This window comes from Primulina huaijiensis, chromosome 12 (assembly GCF_012295235.1).
Source record: "Primulina huaijiensis isolate GDHJ02 chromosome 12, ASM1229523v2, whole genome shotgun sequence".
In the NCBI taxonomy this organism is placed as follows: Eukaryota; Viridiplantae; Streptophyta; class Magnoliopsida; order Lamiales; family Gesneriaceae; genus Primulina; species Primulina huaijiensis.
In genome coordinates this window covers 10,129,762-10,146,837 of record NC_133317.1, presented here as the reverse complement: position 1 = coordinate 10,146,837, position 17,076 = coordinate 10,129,762, and the positions used below count along the sequence as shown (strand labels likewise).

Below are 17,076 nucleotides of genomic sequence, written 5' to 3'. Positions count from 1 at the left end.
ATAGTACATCAATCAAATCTAGAAAAAAAATAATTATAATGAACAAAGAACTTTGCAGTCCGTTATTTATCTTCTTTTTTTTATGTAATTAATATTTTTTTATAGGGGAGTTATATTCTTGTAATTAACCATTTTTTAATAATCAATAAAAGTTTATTAATTATTTTCTCATCTCTCACCACTTATTCACAAAAGATGTGTGAGTATATATTATACTTTTAAAAAAAGAATTCTTTCAATTATACATGTTAACAACCATACAAACCATATCTTTTAACTAAATTGGTACATATGAAAAACTAATTTTTCTTATAATCTGTAATTTTAATATAATGAATATTAAAATCTAACGTATTTTGATTTTCCAATAATTATTAACTAATGTNTTGCAGTAAATCAATAAGTTCACCTTCACTTGTAGCAGAAACTAACATCCTTCGCGAAGCTAATGAAATAAATCCCTGTTTCACAACATCATCAAGAAACGATAGCAGTTTATCATAATAATTGTTAACATTTAACAAACCAATTGGCTTATTGTGGATATTTAATTGTGCCCAACAAACAATATAAAATATTTATTCCAAAGTACCGAAACCTCCTGGCAAAGCAATGAAAGCATCTGAATGTTCAATCATTTGAGTAATTCGTTCATACACGTTGTCCACTTTCATTTCTTCTCCTATTGTTGGTCCAGTAAGACTGGCTAAGGTAATCGAAATAATGCCTAAGACTTCACTTCCACCTGCATGCGCAGCTTTTGCAACTTTTCCCATGAGACCAACTTCACCACCACCATATACCAAATGAATCTTTTTTTTAGCAAATATTATTCCAAGTTTTTCTGCTAGCTCTTCATAAATTGAATCTTCTCCTGCACTAGATCCACAAAATACACAAATATTTTTTATTTTACTTATCGTAGACGTCGACATATTGAGAAATATGTTTTCTGCAATTGTTAAATCACAGCATATGAATTTATAAGCGTAACATGCCAAAAATCAATATTTGAACAGAAAATTATTATTATTAAAATAAAAATGACATAAATTAAAACACATATATACAGCGTAGTTGTGATTGTGGCTCACATCTTCCTCTGATTTTACGTTCAGTAACGGCTTCAACGCCTTCTATGAGTCGAGGATATGCTTCCCATCCAATTTTCTTATAAATTGGCAAACAGGGTCTTTTAACGTCAGATTCTCGAGACGAAATTGTATATATATATATTTACTTATCTAAACAGATATGCGTTACTACAGTAGGATCTTTATAAGGCTCATTCCACCGTCCATATTGATATTCCTCATGTTGAAATTGCCACCATCGTTTAAGAAGTTCATTTTGCACGTACCCACTAGAATGCGTATCAAGAACCTCTAGAAAATTATCCAAAGGCTCTTTACTCAGACCATTCTTAACGCATAAAATTTTATCTTCTCTATTCATTGATGTCATTCCAACATTTTTGCATTTCCCTTTACAAGTCGACCTTGCACACTTATGACATCCACCTATACGTTTAGCTCTTCGCTTCTTATCATATGTGCTTTTACCAAATCCTGGCATATGTCTTATTATTATTTCACTTGCTTCCCCAACCAATCGGACTTTTGCTTCAATTATCAACCGGATATCATTCGGTATGCCATATGACATCATCAACCTTAGTCGCTCACATCTAGCTTTATAAATTTTTTTCAACGCATTATCAGGTAAACAAGCAAAATATTTACGAAGATTCACAATACAAGCATCCATATTATTATTATTATTATTATATATTTCAATTATTTTGGGAAAACTGAAAAAACCGACTTAGATAGTCACGGAGTACCGTTATCCGCCACTTAACCGGGAAATGAACTAGAATCTGCAAAAACAAAATGAAAATATCAAACAACTATTGTGGATCATATAAAGGCATAAAATCATCATTAAGAATTTCATTTTCTATAAAAGGCTTAAGTCTTTGCCCATTAACTTTAAACACGTCATTATTTTTAGGATTTTCAATATCAACAGCACCATGAGGATAAACAAATTTAACTATAAATGGTCCTGACCATCTCGATCTTAGTTTTCCTGGAAATAAATGCAAACGAGAATTATAAAGTAAAACTTTTTGTCCAATTTCAAATGACTTTCTCATAATATTTTTATCATGAAAGGCTTTAGTTTTATCTTTATAAATCTTTGAATTTTCATATGCATCATTTCTTAATTCTTCTAGTTCATTTAATTGCAATTTTCTTAATTTAGATGCATCATCTAAATTAATATTAAATGCTTTAATTGCCCAATAAGCTTTATGTTCAAGTTCAACCGGTAAATGACAATGCTTACCAAAAACTAACCTATATGGTGACATCCCTAATGATGTCTTAAATGCAGTTCTATATGCCCATAATGCATCAGTTAATCTTAAAGACCAATCTTTTCGATTTGGATTAACTGTTTTTTCTAAAATTTGTTTTATTTCTCTATTTGCAAGTTCAACTTGACCATTACTTTGAGGATGATATGGGGTAGAAACTTTATGTGTAATGCCATATTTTCTTAACAAAGAAGAAAATGATTTATTTATAAAATGACTTCCCCCATCACTAATTATTGCTCTAGGTATTCCAAATCGACTAAAAATATTTTCTTTTAAAAATTTTATAACAACTTTATGATCATTAGTTCTACATGCAATTGCTTCAATCCATTTTGAAACATAATCAACAGCGACTAAAATGTACGTATATCCAAAAGATAATGGAAATGGACCCATAAAATCTATCCCCCAACTATCGAGTATTTCAATAATTATGATTGGATTTAAAGGCATCATGTTTCGTTTTGAAATTGATCCCATCTTCTGACAGTTTTCACAAGATTTTCAAAATAAATGCGTATCTTTGAATAAAGACGGCCAATAAAATCCACATTGTAAGATTTTTGCAGCTGTTTTATTGGATGAAAAGTGACCTCCACATGCTTCAGAATGACAAAATTTAATAGCATTACTTACTTCATTGTCGGGTATGCATCGTCGAAAAATTTGGTCAGGACAATACTTAAACAAGTAAGGATCATCCCAATAAAATTTTTTAACTTCTATCAAGAATTTATTCTTATCCTGTGAATTCCACTGAGAAGGCATTTTATTTGTGACAATAAAATTTACAATGTAGCAAACCAAGGCATAATAGTAGCATAAAACAACTGATCATCTGGAAAATTTTCATTTATTGGTATTTCATTATGAGATGATTCAGTCATTATTCTAGATAAATGATCGGCTACGACATTTTCTTTTCTTTTTTATCTTTAATTATAATATCAAATTCTTGTAACAGTAAAATCCACCGTATTAATCTTGGCTTAGCATCTTGTTTATTTGATAAATATTTTACGGCAAAATGATCAGTGTACACAATAGTAGTAGAACCAATTAAATAAGATTGAAACTTATCTAATGCAAATACTACTGAAAGTAATTCTTTTTCAGTAGTTGAATAATTTATTTGGGCACTATTTAAGGTTCTACTAGCATAATAGATTGCATACGGTTTTCCTTCTATTCTTTGTCATAACACAGCTCCTATAGCATAATCACTTGCATCACATATTAATTCAAATGGTAAAGACCAATATGGAGGTTGTAAAATAGGTGATGTAATTAAAAGATTAATTATTTTTTTAAAAGCATTTTCACATTTTTGAGTCCATTCAAATTGTGTATCTTTTGTTAAAAGATTCGAAATTGGTTTAGATATTATACTGAAATTTTTTATAAACCTTCTATAAAAACCTGCATGAACCAAGAATGATCGAACTTCTTTGACCGTTTTTGGTGATGTTAAATTAGCAATAACATCAACTTGGCTTTATCAACTTCAATTCCTTTTTCAGATATCACATGACCTAACACAATCCCAAATTTAACCATATAATTATTTTCTTCACATCTTTTTAATACTTCTTCTAGGTGTTTAAGACAATTTTCAATTGAGTTTTCAAAAACAGTTATATCATCCATAAAAACTTCTACAAATTCTTCAATCATATCACTGAAAATACTTAACATGCATCTTTGAAAAGTAGCCGGAGCATTACATAATCCAAATGACATTCTTTTAAATGCAAAAGTTCCGAAAGGACAAGTGAAAGTAGTTTTTTCTTGATCTTCTAATGATATAGGTATTTGATAATACCCCGAATACCCATCAAGAAAACAGTAATAAGAATTTCCTGCTAATTTTTCTAGAATTTGATCTAAAAATGGTAGTGGAAAATGATCTTTTCTAGTTGCGTCATTTAATTTTCTATAATCAATACGCATACGTCAACTAGATGGAATCCTAGCTTGTAATAACTCTCCCTTTTCATTTTTTATAACAGTGATGCCTGACTTCTTAGGTACTACTTGTGTTGGACTTACCCATTTACTATATGAGATTGGATAGATAATTCCAGCGTCTAATAGTTTTAATACTTCATTCTTAACAACTTCCTTCATACGTGGATTTAACTTTCTTTGTGGTTGTTGATATGTTTTAGCATTTTCTTCCAAATGAATTTTATGTGTGCAAATTAAAGGATTTATACCTTTTATATCTTTCAAAGTCCATCCAATTGCATTTTTATATTTTTTAAGTAATTTAATTAAATCTGCTTTTTAATTTGGTAGAAGAGTGGAAGAAATTACAACAGGAAATGTTTTATTTTCACCAAGAAATACATATTTCAATTCGAATGGTAAAACTTTTAATTCAAGTTTTGTATTATCATCTTCTTTAAAATTATTTTCAGACTCACCATTTTCTATTGAAAAAACTTCAGATTGTTGATTTAAATTTTCTTCTTGTATATTTTATTCCACAATTGTTTCAATTTTATTATCATATTCATTTTCATTAATGCTTGGTTGTTTACATAAATTGAACACATTAAGTTCTAGAGTCATATTTCCAAAAGACAATTTCATTATTTCATTTCGACAATTAATTAAAGCATTTGAAGTTGCTAGAAATGGTCGTCCCAATACTACTGGAATTTCATTATGTACTTCTATTGGTTGTGTATCCAAAACAATAAAATCTACATGATATATGAATTTATCAACTTGAACAAATACATCTTCTACAATACTTCTAGGTATTTTGATTGACCTATCCGCCAGTAAGAGAGTAATATAAGTGGATTTTAATTCTCCTAAATTAAGTTTTTCATAAACTGAATAAGGAAGTAAATTCACACTTGCTCCCAAATCTAACAAAGATTTTTTAATTTTATTTTCTCCAATAATACATGAAATTGTTGGACAACCAGGATCTTTATATTTTAAACTAAAATTATTTTGAAGAATAGAACTTACTTGTTCAGCCAAGAATGCTTTCTTCTTCACATGCAATTTTCTCTTCACAGTACATAAATTTTTTAAAAATTTTGCATATGAAGGTACTTGTTTAATAGCATCTAATAATGGAATATTTATCTTTACTTGTTTAAAAACTTCATAGATATCAGAATCTTTTTTTTGTTTTTTATGATTTGTTAATGTATGAGGAAATGGTGGAGGTTTATTTGATTCAATTACTATTTCAGATGATTTATCATTCAACATATTATTTTTAGAATTTAAGGTATCATCATTCTCAAAAGTATCAGGATTATCATCCTTACTCTTTGATTTTAAATGATCCTTGTTTTCATTACTATATGGATCATTAACTATTTTACCACTTCTAAGGGTAATAACAGATTTTATTTGATCAATTTTTTCATTTTTTAATTCTTGATTTTGATTTTTAGGATTAGGTTGAGGTTGAGATGGAAATTTTCCTTTTTCATGAATATTAAGTGCAGATGCAAATTTTGCAAGAGTTTCTTTCAAATCAGTCATAGATTGACTGTTTTGAATATTGATAGATTCTTGCTTTTGGATAAATGCATGAATTACATCTTCAAAGTTTTTTCTTGGAGGTGTAACATAAGGAATATAACCTTGATGATTTTGGTTATTTTGAAAATATTGTTGTGAGGGTTGTGCATTATTATCATTCCTCCAACTAAAATTAGGATGATTTTTCCATCCAGGATTATATGATGTTGAAAAAGGATCTAGTATTGGTTTTTTATAATTGTTAACATAATTTGCTTGTTCATGGAGACATTCTTTAAATGAAGGTAATGTTGGACAATCTTTTGTAGCATGATCATGTGTATCACATATATGACAAACAATTTCTTGAATACTTTTTAATTGACCACTCTTTTTCATTTCTAATGACTCAATTTTTCTTGCTAAAGATGCAAGTTTAGCTTGAATATCCATATCATCTTTAAGATTATAGATACCACCCCCATTTGTTGAATTATTGATTTTAGTTGTTGGTGGTTCTATTGTGCCTATATTATCCCAATTTTGAGCATTTTCTGCTAATGAATCCAAATACTCCATAGCTTCATTTGGGTTTTTATCTTCAAAAGTTCCATTACACATGAATTCTATCATTTGCCTATCTTTAGGTATTAGACCTTCATAAAAGTGAGAAACTATTCTCCATGTTTCAAAACCATGATGTGGGCATGTATTAAGTAATTCTTTATATCTATCCCAACATTGATAAAATGTTTCTCCTTGTTTTTGAGAAAAAGTAGTAATTTGTCTTTTAAAAGAGTTTGTTCTATGGGAAGGAAAAAACTTTTTGAGAAATTGTTGTTGCATTTCTTCCCATGATCTTATTGAACTTGATCTCAAATTTTGTAGCCATGTTTTAGCTTTATCTTTTAAAGAAAAAGGGAAAAGCTTTAATCGAACTATATCCATGCTACAATTTTGATCATTATAAGTGTTACAAACTTCCTCAAATTCTCTTAGATGTAAATATGGATTTTCAGAATCTAAGCCATGAAAATTTGGTAAAAGTTGAATAATTTGAGGTTTAAAGTTGAAATTAGATGCATCAGGAGGAAAAACTAAACAAGATGGGGCACTAGTTCTAATAGGGTTCATATGGTGCCTAAGTGTTCTTAATTGATCATGTTCTTGATTATTATTATTATTGTTATTGTTATTGTTATCATTATCTTGATTATTTGAATTATCATCCATGTTTAAATTATTTTCAGATACTCGAATAAGTCTACCACTTTTTTTTCGACTCCAAATACTCATACAAAAAAAAACACACAACTTATAAATAAAACATAATTAACAAATATAAACTTAATTTATACCTCCCCGGCAACGGCGCCAAAAACTTGCTACTACTTAAATTATAATTCACCCAAGTGTAGGTTGTCTGCAAGTAATATATTTCGTAAGTACGAGATCGATCCACAGAGAGGTTATTTTAAGTTTAAATTTATTAATTTATAGATTACCAAATGCAAGAACGAAGTTTACAAATTATAAATTTTGTCAAGGCTCGAGGATTTATTCTTGGTTTATGCAATATTGTTTAACTAAAAGTAAAACAAAGGAAACCACCATAAATAATGGTTCCAAGAAAATTAAATATTTAAACACACACCTAATATAATATAGTTCCCACTATAGAAAATACCGAATTCACCGATATTTTATATATGGTACCTATGATTATATATATAACTATATAAATATATAACTGCATAAAATAAATGTTAAATTAAATCATTATATTTCATTTAGAACAACCGGCAGAGCCACGCTATTGCCTAAATGAAATATATGATTTAATAAGTTAGTTGCGGGAAAGTAAAAGTTAGTTGCGATAAAGTAAATGTTAGATGCGGAAAGTAAAAGTTAGTTGCGATAAAGTAAATGTTAGATGCGGAAAGTAAAAGTTAGTTGCGATAAAGTAAATGTTAGATGCGGAAAGTAAAAGTTAGTTGCGATAAAGTAAATGTTAGATGCGGAAAGTAAAAGTTAGTTGCGATAAAGTAAATGTTAGATGCGGAAAGTAAAAGTTAGTTGCGATAAAGTAAATGTTAGATGCGGAAAGTAAAAGTTAGTTGCGATAAAGTAAATGTTAGATGCGGAAAGTAAAAGTTAGTTGCGATAAAGTAAATGTTAGATGCGGAAAGTAAAAGTTAGTTGCGATAAAGTAAATGTTAGATGCGGAAAGTAAAAGTTAGTTGCGATAAAGTAAATGTTAGATGCGGAAAGTAAAAGTTAGTTGCGATAAAGTAAATGTTAGATGCGGAAAGTAAAAGTTAGTTGCGATAAAGTAAATGTTAGATGCGGAAAGTAAAAGTTAGTTGCGATAAAGTAAATGTTAGATGCGGAAAGTAAAAGTTAGTTGCGATAAAGTAAATGTTAGATGCGGAAAGTAAAAGTTAGTTGCGATAAAGTAAATGTTAGATGCGGAAAGTAAAAGTTAGTTGCGATAAAGTAAATGTTAGATTGTTAGATATCATAATATTTCATTTAGAACAACCGGCAGAACCACGCTATCGTATATGTATGTATGTATAATATAACAATAATAATTGATGAAATATTTATTGTATCAAAATTAAACAACAAATCAAGATAACCACTTCAATGGTATCAAGCATTTGATGTAAATTGATAACAACAAATAATTCATTTTTATACCTACAATAAAAAGAAATTAGCAAAATGAAAAGAAATAAAGAAAGAATATACAAAATATAAACAATCTTACTTCACCAAGAATTCATCCTCTTCACCTTGACATAATAGATTTAGCTTTCCATGAACTTACTTTTGATCAACACTAAAAACATCACTCATAAATTGAAAAATGGAAAATATATTGGAACTTAGAACTTTTATACTCACTCACACTATATTTTACAATGAGATAGAATGATTTTTAAGCTAGCACAAAGCCTCTATTTATAGGCCAAATGAGAGAAAGGGTCAAAAATTCTATTAATGCAATGTAGTTGTAATAGTAGTCTTTGTCTTCTCCAACTTCAATTCCCTGCCCCTTCTTTCAATGCTTTGTTCCACGATTTTAATCACCGAATTTGACTCAGCTCAAAACAGCAAACATGTGGGGAATTGCCTGTAGATGAATTTTGCCACTTGGTTCACCTCATTTGGTTAAATATTGAAATAGTTATGATTTTTTTACTATATGCTGGTCATGGTGAAAGTAAATTTGTCCTCCTTTTGATATTTTCACAATTTGATCATCTAAACCAACTTTTTAGGCAATCATGTCTTCTGCAAAGTTGTAGATAATTTCTCAAGGATTCCAAAAATGTTTGAATCACCTCCATTTGAATTTTCTAGCTTGAGTTATTATTATTTTACCAACACGTAGAAAACCTGAAAATAAAACATATTTAGTAAGACATTTAAATATAAACACACAATACTAAAATACATAATTTTATAATTTTAATGAAACTTAAATTTTAGAATATAGGTTTTAACATATAATAAATTATTAATTTTAAGTTTCATCAGTTATCTAGGTAAAACTGATCGTAAATGATCGCACAAAGACAGCAATAAGTTGGGTTTGAGCAGCTGCGGTATTTTGGTCATATCTCTCAGCTCGGTTATTGAAATGAAGCAATTCAGTATGCGTTGAAAAGATAAGACAATGATCTACAAATCATCTTCAAAAGTCAAAGTCTGAATCGAAGCTTAAGATTCTGATAAATAACGATGAAACTATTAGTTTTGCACAAACTGAAATCAGCTAGGCTGATTTCAGCACACCAGCTGAAACTGAACTGAACCGAACCAGTCTAATATAATATAGTTCCCACTATAGAAAATATCGAATTCACCGATATTTTATATATGGTACCTATGATTATATATATAATTATATAGATATATAACTGTATAAAATAAATGTTAAATTAAATCATTATATTTCATTTAGAGTAACCGGCAGAGCCACGCTATTGCCTAAATGAAATATATGATTTAATAAGTTAGTTGCGGGAAAGTAAAAATTAGATGCGGAAAGTAAAAGTTAGTTGCGATAAAACAAATGTTAGATGCGGAAAGTAAAAGTTNATTTGATGTAAATTGATAACAACAAATAATTCATTTTTATACCTACAATAAAAAGAAATTAGCAAAATGAAAAGAAATAAAGAAAGAATATACAAAATATAAACAATCTTACTTCACCAAGAATTCATCCTCTTCACCTTGACATAATAGATTTAGCTTTCCATGAACTTACTTTTGATCAACACTAAAAACATCACTCATAATTTGGAAAATGAAAAATATATTGGAACTTAGAACTTTTATACACACTCACACTATATTTTACAATGAGATAGAATGATTCTCAAGCTAGCACAAGGCCTCTATTTATAGGCCAAATGAGAGAAAGGGTCAAAAAATTTATTAATGCCATGTAGTTGTAATAGCAGTCTTTGTCTCCTCCAACTTCAATTTCATGTCCTTTCTTTCAATGCTTTGTTCCACGACTTTAATCACCGAATTTGACTCAGCTCAAAACAGCAAACATGTGGGGAATTGTTTGTAGATGAATTTGGCCACTTGGTTCACCTCATTTGGTTAAATATTAAAATAGTTATGATTTTTTTACTATATGATGGTTATGGTGAAAGTAAATTTGTCCTTCTTTTGATATTTTCACAATTTGATCATCTTAAACAACTTTTTAGTCAATCATGTCTTCTGCAAAGTTGTAGATAATTTCTCAAGGATTCCAAAAATGTTTGAATCACCTCCATTTGAATTTTCTAGCTTGACTTATCATTATTTTACCAACACGTAGAAAACCTGAAAATAAAACATATTTAGTAAGACATTTAAATATAAACACACAATACTAAAATAACATAATTTTATAATTTTAATGAAACTTAAATTTTAGAATATAGGTTTTAACATATAATAAATTATTAATTTTAAGTTTCATCAGACATGTGGGCCTCAGATAAAATATCTGCTCGAATAGAACCGCTGCTAGGAACCCACATTCTGTCTCATTATCTTACAATGTCGTCGCTAACTGTATACAAGATACTGCCCTTGGCCTCATCTCTCTGCTTCCACTTCGCCAACTGCTCATCTTCTGGTTGTTCATTGCGAATACGGTCCAGAAGAGAAGATTGAATCGTCAAAGTAGATAGACGGGGAACTCTACCTCGAGGATATGTCTCTAGTTCAAACCTCTGCATCTCAGACTGAAGAGGTCTCAGAATTCTCAAATGAGCCATCACTGTGACTTTTCTCCTCAAAGCATCCGCAACTACATTAGCTTTGATGTGGTGGTAGCTAAAATCACAGTCATAGTCCTTCACAAGCTCCAACTAACGCCTCTGACACATATTCAACTTTTTCTGCGTAAAGAAGTACTTGAGGCTCTTATGGACGGTAAAGATCTAGCACTTCTCCCCGTACAAATAATGCCTCTAAATCTTCAAGGCAAATACTACGGCTGCCAACTCTAGATCGTGGGTAGGGTAATTCTTCTCGTGGTTCTTCAACTGACGAGAAGCATACGCTATCACCTTCCCATGCTGCATCAACGCTGCGCCTAGACCGAGCTTCGAAGCATCGGTATACAAAACAAAGTCTCCGGGCCATGACGGCATGGCCAATACTGGCGCTGAGATAAGAGCTTGCTTCAAGGTATCGAAGCTCTTCTGACACTCATCGTTCCACACAAATTTAACATTCTTCTTTGTCAACGACGTGAGTGGAACTGCGATAGAGGAGAATCCCTGAATAAATTTCCGATAATATCCTGCTAGCCCAAGAAAACTACAGATCTCTGATGCATTCTGCGGCACAACTCAATCTCTGACTGCTGCAACTTTCGCTGGGTCTACCTCAATACCGCCCGCTGCTAGAAACGATGTGGCCTAAGAACGCCACCTTCTCTAACCAGAACTCGCACTTACTGAACTTTGCGAATAGCTTGTGCTTTTGCAAGGTCTGCAAGACTGTGGTCAGATGTCGGTTGTGCTCCTCATGATTCTTCGAGTAGACGAGAATGTCATCTATAAATACTATCACGAACTGTTGGAACTTTTCAAGTTCGCAATCGTGATTTTGATGTTAACAAAACTTGCTATTGTGTTTCTAACATATTTACTCAAATGTGAAGTCGTTAACACAAGAAGCAAGCTGAAACTGAATTCTGCACAAATTGAATTTCTGGCAAGCTTCTATGTTTTAATTATATCTCCCAGCTGGATGATCCAAATGACAATTCGCAAACTAGACGGATCAGAAAACTCAATTTGAAACAAGTTAAATTTCACGTTAGTTGGGCAAAATCGGATGTTATCATGGTCTAACTGATCGCTAAATTACCGAACTGATCACACAAAAACAGCTATAAGTTGGGTTTGAGCAGTTGCTGTATTTTTGTCATATCTCTCAGCTCGATTATTGAAATGAATCGATTGAGTATGCGTTGGAAAGATAAGACAAAGATCTACAAATCATCTTCAGAAGTCAATGTCTGAATCGAAGCTTAAGATGCTGATAAATGACAATGAAGCTACTGGTTTTGCACAAACTGAAATCAGTTAGGCTGATTTCAGCACACCAACTGAAACTGAACAAGACCAACTGAACTGAACTAGCTGCTGACCAACTAAACCAATTGAACTGAACCGAACCAGCTGCTGACCATTTGAACTGAATGACCAGTTGGGTTGACCAGAGTTGACCAGTTGACCAGTCGGGAAAATGCCCAGCAAGACGAATTTGGCCGTTGCAATTTCAGAAACAGTACAGAAACTTTCCAAACGGTCATATTCTTGTGTCTAACGTATATATCATTGTTGGGACTTATAAATACATCATCTTGAAGATCAAACAAGAGCTTTTGAAGAGGATTAAAAACATGGGCAGTTAGCATGAAAAAATCAGCTAGTTGAGAGCACAAGCCCTTGTGTGAGGATACTTGAGATGTACACTGTAAATGATAAATTCCTCACACACAATCACTCACACATATACAAGAGAGTTGAACTTTAAAGATTAGTTGAGTGAGTTTTGCACAAAGACAATAAACTTGTGTATGTAGTCTTTGCATATGAGACATTAAATAATATGCTGATTGTGAGGTGCTGCCTACAATCTTGAGTGCTAGGAGTTCAGTTTAGGCAGAGGGTAAGTCCTAGCTGAATGGGTTTGTGCAAGTAGTTGTATAAATCAAAGTTTTCTAGTGAATCCTTCCCAAGGGGAAGAAGGGGTGACGTAGGAGCATTTGAAGTCTCCGAACATCTATAAACAAATTCGTGTCTATTTGTTTATTGTATTTACTTATTATTTTCATAGTTTTAAAGATGCATTGTTGAAGCATTTTATGTGTTCTTCAAATATCAAAATATTGCATACAAGTGTTTGATAAAATGCTTCAACTAAAATATTTTTACTCATTCAACTTGCATATATTTTAAATGCTTTACAAAATATTTAATCGATTTCTACGAAGGATTATTTCGAGTGTTTTCCGCTTGATTTCATATCAAACTCGATTTAGTTCATCGGTGTTCAATTTTTCAAGAACCGAGCTATTGTAGCTCAACGATTGCCCCCCAATCGATCCTATCACTAACTGATCGAGATACGGCTGAAATACGCGATTCATGAGATCCATGAAGATCGCTGGCGCATTCGTCAAACCGAACGGCATCACAAGGAACTCGAAGTGGCCGTAACGAGTCCTAAAAGCAGTCTTGAGAACATCGGCATCTTTTACCCTCAACTGGTGATAACCAGAACATAGATCAATCTTTGAGAATACTAAAACTCCCTGCAACTGATCGAACAGATCTTCAATCCTCGGAAGTGGGTATTTGTTCTCCACTGTTACTCTGTTCAACTCCCAGTAATCAATGCAGAGCCTCATCAAACCATCCTTCTTCTTCACAAATAAGAGTGGCGCGGCCCACGGTGAAAAACTTGGGCGAATGAACTTCTTGTCGAGAAGTTCCTGAATCTGCTTCTTGAGTTATGCCATCTCTGTCGGTGCTAATCGGTACGTTACTTTTGAGATAGATGCGGTACCTGGCATAAGCTCAATAGAAAACTCCACTTCCCGCACAAGTGTCATACCAGAGACGTCATCATGAAAAACGTCTAGGAAATCTCTGACAATTGGGACATCGGAGGCTGTCTGACTGGGTGCCTCGGGAACAGAAACAAAAGTCGCTAAAAACACTCGACACCCTCTACGCATGAGCTTCCTAACCTGGACACAAGGTATAATACGCGGTAAAGGAAAGTACATGTCTGGTTCGAATAAGAACTGCTCTCTCCCAAGCGGTCGGACTAGCACAGATCTCCGCTGGAAGTCAATCAAAACTCTGTTCTTTAGTAGCCAGTCCATACCCAGAATGATATCAAACTCTGGCATCGGCAATACGATAAGATCCGCATAAACAAGATTGCCATGAAGTTCGAGGTCTATGTCTCGGACCACATTAGTAGCTGTCAGCTCCTCTCCCGAAGGCAGTACTACCGAATATGCTACATCTAGCCAAATGGTCTTGACCTTAAGGAAATTCGCAAAGATCTCTGAGATGAACGAATGAGTCGCACTTGAATCTATCAAGGCATTCGTAGCTGAACCAGCTATAAAAATTCTCCCTAAAAGGTTGGAACATCAAGCTGAACCCAATAATTACAAGAACTACACTTATAGACATTCGAAGGTCAAAGTCCGCTTACCCTAAATTCCCGAAAATAACACTGATTAGAGCATGCAATCCTATTACAAATTCTAAGTTCAAAACCTTAACCCAGACTCCCAAAACATTGAATTTCAAATACAAACTTAAAGCTTTAAGATACCTGTCATGAGCATCATCTCTGGGTTCGTCTCCGATGCATGGAGGGCAAAAAATCTGCCTTGGGTAGACAGACTCCCCTGAGGGCACTCCTTCAGTAAGTGGTCAGGACTACCACAATTGTAGCACTTCCCCGAACCAAACATACATGTTCCAGCATGACGGCGTGTGCACCTAGGACAGACTGGATACTCTGAAGTCCTCGGGACTGCACGTCCCTGCTGCTACTGTCCTCTGTTTCTAGGTGGGCGTGGAAAGGCCTCTTACTCTGATGCTGCTGGTGAGGAGTGCGGTGCGGCACTTGGACTGGTCGCTTGCCCTGGCGATCCCTCTCAATATCAATCTGATCTTGCTCTGCAGCTAGAGCTCTGAAAACAGCGACGTCAAAGGTAGTAGGGCCTGACACCCGAACATCAGGGCGCAAGATCGGCCGTAGACCATCCAGAAATGTCTCAACTTTGCTCCAGCATCATTGGCAATCAGGGGCACAAAATGGCAACCCCTCTCAAACTTACGGATAAACTCCGTAACAGTCAAGTCTCCCTGCCTCAGGGTCATAAGCTCCCTGGTCAACCTGGAACGCACCTCGTCAGTAAAATATTTAGAGTAAAATACTTCTGTAAAGCGCGTCCAGCTCAGAGTAGCCAAGTTCAAGGCTACAGATGCTCCTTTGTTGGAAACGAAATTCTGGCGTTTGACAAAATATGAACCAAACTTTAAATTCTGGAGTTTGACAAACTGATCAACCAACTGATACGCGCAATTATATTCAGCAACTGGACTTAACAACTGAAATCAGCAGATCTAATAAAAAAAACTGATCAGTTGGAAACCGATCAGTTGATATATTCAGCCGTATGCTTCCTTCAACTAAACATGTCTCGGGAAAGAACATTCAACCGACAAAGAGACATAGCATATTGCAACTGAATATGAAACGCCGCACTTCAATCAATACAGCTTAGAACAACGCATTTCGGCTAAAGCAATTAAGACGCCGCATTACAATAAATGAAGCAAACAATGCCCAAGGAATGATGAAGTGGCAATCAACAGATACAAAGATTTAAATATATCTCAAGTTATCGTTGGAAGGGAAGCTTATAAATATGACAGAAGAACAGCTAAAAAAAAGACACATATCACTCTATTCAAAGCTTGTTGTTACTCTGTCAAAATCTTAGCTCACCCTTACTTGATTTATTCGTAGCAGTCAAGGCTACAATTTGAGCTCACTAGCACTTTGAAATAATCGTTAAATTTGATAGTGCTAATACCAGTTTCGCACTGAGAACATTTTGTAATACTAAGAGTTTCAGCTTTTGGCAGTGATAAGTCCAAACTGAAGTGGGTCAGTACAAATCTTGTATTCGATCAAAGTCTTTTAGTGGAAATCCTATCCTTGAGATAGAAGGGGTGACGTAGGAGTAATTGAAATCTCCGAACATCCAGAAACAATCCTTGTGTACTTTATTTCAGTTTTGTATTCTATCTTTCAGTCAGTTAATTTCCCAACTACTTTAGTTTAACTGATTGTCATTGACCAGCAAGATTTCGAGAATCAGTTTCTCACCAAACTGAACTCAAAACTCGAAAAGATCAATTTTAATTGTGAGTGCTTATTCAACCCCCCCTTCTCAACACTCTTGCTACGTTAATCGATCCTATCAAGTGGTATCAGAGCAGTTGAATCTTGTTCTTGAATACTTTTGATCTATAAACTTGCTAGCATGACTTCATTCAACAAAATTCCTATGTTCTCCAGAGAAGAATTTGATGATTGGAAAATCAGAATGCAGGCCCATTTAGCTGCACAAGATGATGACATGTGGTATGTCATAACTGATGGACCCATGAATATTCTAAAAACAAATACAGCAGATGCCATAACAGAAGGGGCACCACAAAGAATAGAAAAGCCCAGAGATGAATGGACAACTGAAGATAAAAGAAAAGCAAATCTTGATAATGTGGCTAAAGACATTCTGTACAAAACGCTGGACAAAGTAATCTTCAGCAAAATAAAGATGTGTAAGTCAGTCAAAGAAATTTGGAAAAAGCTGATCCAGCTGTGTGAAGGAAATTATCAAACCAAAGAAAATAAACTTTCTGTTGCTGTTCAAAAGTTTGATAACATCAAAATGAAAGCAGGAGAATCAATGTACGAGTATGATGAAAGAGTAAGCAGTATCATCAATGAGTTAAATGCACTTGGAAAAATGTATACCAACAAAGAGATTGCACTGAAGGTAATGAGAGATCTTCCCAAGGAATAGGGATGTCTAGACCATGGAAATGAGGGAGTCCAAAGAT

At 33.2% G+C, this 17,076-nt stretch overlaps 1 protein-coding gene and 1 non-coding gene across 2 annotated transcripts in view; one reads left to right on the top strand and one right to left on the bottom strand.

Annotated features, from left to right (window-relative positions):
• The window catches only part of LOC140990460 (probable ribonuclease P/MRP protein subunit POP5), a 50,625-nt gene that overhangs the window by 15,457 nt on the left and 18,092 nt on the right, over nucleotides 1-17,076 (bottom strand). The gene's annotated exons all lie outside the window — the stretch shown is intronic.
• On the top strand, nucleotides 6,570-6,680 carry LOC140990784 (small nucleolar RNA R71). Its single transcript, XR_012177709.1, has one exon. It is a non-coding gene; the product is annotated as a small nucleolar RNA R71 (small nucleolar RNA).